This window comes from Grammomys surdaster, unplaced genomic scaffold, assembly GCF_004785775.1.
Source record: "Grammomys surdaster isolate TR1022 unplaced genomic scaffold, NIH_TR_1.0 129, whole genome shotgun sequence".
Classification (NCBI taxonomy): domain Eukaryota; kingdom Metazoa; phylum Chordata; class Mammalia; order Rodentia; family Muridae; genus Grammomys; species Grammomys surdaster.
The window spans coordinates 8,334,106-8,338,694 of NW_021604587.1; positions in this window are offsets into that span (position 1 = coordinate 8,334,106).

Genomic DNA, 4,589 nt, shown 5'->3' on the forward strand with positions numbered 1-4,589 from the left:
GGGGGGGGTTGGAGGGGACACTCGGGAGGGAAAAGTGCAAAGGCTCTGAGTCCCGCGCCGCTAGCCGCCGGCCCGTTGCCGCCCTCCTCCCTCAACCCGCCCGCTCTGCCCGGCGGCCGCCGCCACAGCAGCACCTCAGAGCCTGTCAACTAGGTCACGCCTCGCGCTAACCTAACACCCGCGCAGGCCCCGCCTCCCGGCAGCTAGGCAGCGCCGCCGCCCATTGGCTGCTCCGCCCGCCGCTCTCCGCGTTCTAGCCAAGGCGCGCCCCGACTTCAGCCTCAGGGCGCAGGCGCAGGCGCAGGCTTGGGCTCGACGCCGAGGACGTTGGGGAGCTGGAGGGGGCGGAGCCAGAGCTCGAGGAGAGGGGAGGTGGCTTCACGACGGAGGCGGGGCGTGCAGCCGCCGCCTGCGGGGAGCGGGAAGAGCAGGGCCTGAGGGCGTGGCCTGCCAGCAGGTGTGCCAGGTGACCCGGACCCCGCTGAGAGTGATGGCTGTCTAGGGGACTGTGGAATGAAGAGGTCACCCGTCCTAGAAGTTGTCTGAGCTCATTGTCACTGCCTCGTCCTGAAGGTTTTACCTGATAATCTGACGCTTTCCATTCGGTGGACAAATAGAACCAAAAGAAAAGATCCAGACCATGTGCAATCTGCTGCTCAATCTTGGGTTAGAGATTTAGTTAGAATTCTGTGAATTTCCGAAAGCTTCAAAGTACACCGGGCCAACTCGAGAGTTTTAAGATCTGACAACCAAAATGTATGGGTACCAAATCCCACATCAAAGTAAATCCAACCAGTGCCTGGTTGTCCTTTATTCCTGATTGACTTCAAAACAATTTCTGATCCAAAGGTCTAGCTTGAACCTAGGTAGTTCTCTCATGATTCTGGAGATTCAATTGCCAGAGAATCTACCACGGAATCACAGTGACCTAGAAATAGAACGTTTGCACCCTCTTCTTTGCACCCCAAATGTATTGTCTCTCCACAAAGCTGGCTTTGTGGACTTGGGAAACTCACATCTAGTCATCAATTCAGGATCTATGTTACATGCACTGGCAAATGGGGAACACGGTGTTTGTTTGTTTGATTGTTTGTTTTTGACAGTGGATCTTTTTGTAGCTCAGGCTTGCCATAATTTCAGGATTCTCTTGCATCAACTTTAAACTGCCTTCCACCAAAGAGGACTAAAACGCATTAAAAATAATAATGACGACAAATAATGACAAAGAAAAGGGAAAAGACAGACCGCGCTGAGAATTGTAAAGAATAGGAAGAATGTTTGAGTAACAAGACTTAAAACCGAATTCACAACATCATAAAATAGTGATACTTATTTTGACATTTTTCTTTGGGATTTTTCTTTAAATGCTATCAAATACATAAAACATTATTTTGTTGGGAGAAAAAGCTTCAAGAAGGAAGTCATATTTGAAATCACACTGATAACGAAGTTAGAAGGGCTTTGATTCGTGTAGAATCCAGATAAAATGGCAATGGGATAGACTTTGGGAGACAGAAGGATGGAGAAAAGATGATGAGGGTCTCAGGGATGGTCAAGGCAGTGTTAACATTAGCCAAGAGATGTGGTCTGACACATCAAGGATGTCCCACAAAGGTCCACTCGGAGCTTTCTTCCTGAATGTGCCACAAGGCCAAGGTGGTGAGACATTTAAGAAGTAGGTCCTAAAGATGTCACTGAGGCCTGTTTTGAAAAGGAACTATGCAACTTGCTTCTTTGTGTCTCTCTGCTTTCTAGCTTGAGATGTCCAAACACTCCATCCATGATGTGGCCCTGTCACCAGAGACTCATACCAATGGGGCCACCTAGTCTTGGACTTGAACCTCCAGAACCATAGGGCAAAAAGGGAATACCTTTCCTTCCTAAGAAGCCTGTCTTGGGTATTTCTTTATGTCATTATGAGTCAGTTCAGCAACTAAAGACCATATTTTGTTTGGGGAAAAATTGACTGATTTAAAAGTGTTCAATGTTAGGTGTCTGCCAGAGAGTGCCTCATACCAGGCAGCTCTCCCTCAGGAAGGTTCCACTCCAGCCTAGGCCCAATCCTTCCACCATGTTGCACTGTTAACATCTGTTTCTTCTTGTCAGCTCAAAGAAGTAGGGTTTTTATTGTGTGAAGCCAATGATATTTAGAAAGCAAAAGTTTAAATATTTATTGTATTTGTTATAATAAAAATGATCATTCAAAGGGGTTACATTATCTCTTAAGCATTCTGGAAATGTTCAGATATCAAAAGAGTTTATGGTTCTTCCTCTACATTTCATCTCCTTGGAGTGTTCCTGTGTGAATGCCTCTGTGGCTCATTCAAGGAAGCCATGTGAAAACCTAAGCACCATCTAGATCCTCCTCATGCCTTCAAGTTTGTATCAAATGAAGTGCTCTCTATCTGCTCAATTTTACCTTGTGGATTAGTCTGGGATGCTCTACTTTCCAACAGAAATGCTCTGGATTACACTGAGCCACTAGAGATGCTTCCTCACCAGGCTTCATGTTCGCTTCTGCCCTCTGCCCATTCTCTTCACAGCATCTCACACAATCTTATCAGACAGGATCATGCCATCCCATTGGTGGAAGCTAGAGACTTTTATTGCCATTTGCTAAGGACTGAATTGTGTCCCACCCACCTCAACATTTCTGGTTCTTGAGTCCCTCAATACAATGTGGTTATGTCTGGAGAGAATATTGTTAAGAGGCAGGACCATCATCTGATAGAACATAACCTTTTTTAATGGGAGAGATCTGGCCTTCTCTCCATCTCCTATCTTTTCTCTGCCATATAAAAACACAGAGGAAGTAGGTGTCTTCAAGCCAACTGGAGGATCATTATCAGAACCCTACCATACTGACACCCTAATCTCAGGCTCTTAACTTCCAGAAGAGTGAGAAACTGTTTCTGTTACTTGAGCCCTATTCTGTGGTATTTTATTTTGGCAGCCCTAAGTTTACTAGTACAGTCATCAAGAATGGAGTGACCCTCTCCCACCAATCCAGCCTTATACCATTGTCTACCCACATTGCATCCCCAATCTGTGGTTCTACCTATACTCTCCTTTATGAATTTTCATTTGCTTGAACATACCTTGTCCTCACCACACGGCCTTCTTCCATATTGACACTATAGTGAAAACATGATTTGTGTGAGTAATTCATTTTCATCCTTTCAATAATACTTTAGCATCGTCTTCTTGGGTCTGGCATTGGTTGTATATGCCTGTGATTCCGATACTCAGGAGACTGAGACCAAAAGACTGTGAATTTTATACCACCCTGGGTACTGAGACTATTTACAAGTAAGGAAACAAAAAAAAAATCCAAATAATGTCATTGTCTCTCAACCCATCCTTGAGTCCCACTTGACCTCTAACTCTCCATTTCTCTATCTGTGTCATCAGTGCTCCTTCATTTTCATAAAAAGCACTTTTATAGTTTATCATTTTTTTCATTTGTGATTACAGAAGGGAGACAGACTAAACTACAGTCAGGCAGTGATTAATAATATTTTTCTAACAATCGACCACATATATGATGATGGTATTGCCATAAAATTATAGTGGCGCTATAGAGTTCTAATTGTCTAGTGACAGCAGAGCCATTGTAACCTCATACCACAATGCATCCCTCATCTGTCTATATTGAAGCTGGAGTAAACATATTGTTATGTAAAAGGACAGCACATACAGTCGTATACATTACATATGACCTGACTATATTGCTAAGTGGCTGTTGCCGGTCAATACATTGACTTTTCTATAACTTTTATCTTTCTATAGATTTGATCATTTTTATAGTATTTGTCTCTACTTATAAAAATGACATTTTCTGTTGAAAGTATGCCATGTCATGCTTGCAGCAGACGCATGCATCCTATGTCTACACTGTCTGTGTACTGCATCAGGAGGTGAGTGCGAGTAATTGCCCCATACTATTTATGGTCATGAAGTACATTCTATATTTGCCAATGACAAATTTCACATACTGTATCTCCATCATGACTGTACAAAAAAGAAGTGACTACTGAACAGAGATTGAAGGAATATAGTTACAGGTTACTGAGTACTAGCAGCCACTGCAAACTGAAAACTGAAGATTAAAGAATGTATTCTGGGGGCTGGGAGATGTCTCAGTAGTTAAGAATGCTTAGTGCTATTGCAGAGAACCTGTGTTTAGTTATCAACAGCCACATCTATCTCCAGTACTGGGGATCAGATGACCTCTGAGGTTCAAAGGCATATATGTCATATAGATAAATGCATGCAAAAAATACCCATACATATAAATAAAATGAACAGTTTTATTCTGGGCTATATTCTGGCTTGGCAGGAGAGCCTTTGCCTGGTATTCCAAAGACCCTGAGTTCAATTATCAGCACAACAACAAAAAAGAACAAACAAAAGAGAGAGGGGGAGAAGTGTATTCTTCCCTAGTGCCAAAAGAGGCACTTGGCTTTATTCGTCTAATTGTTATTTCAGATTTCTGTCCCCGGGAACTGAAAGAGAATAAATTTATATCATTTTAGCCCTCTAAATTTATGATGATTTGTTACTATAGCAATGGAAAACTAACAGAGGGA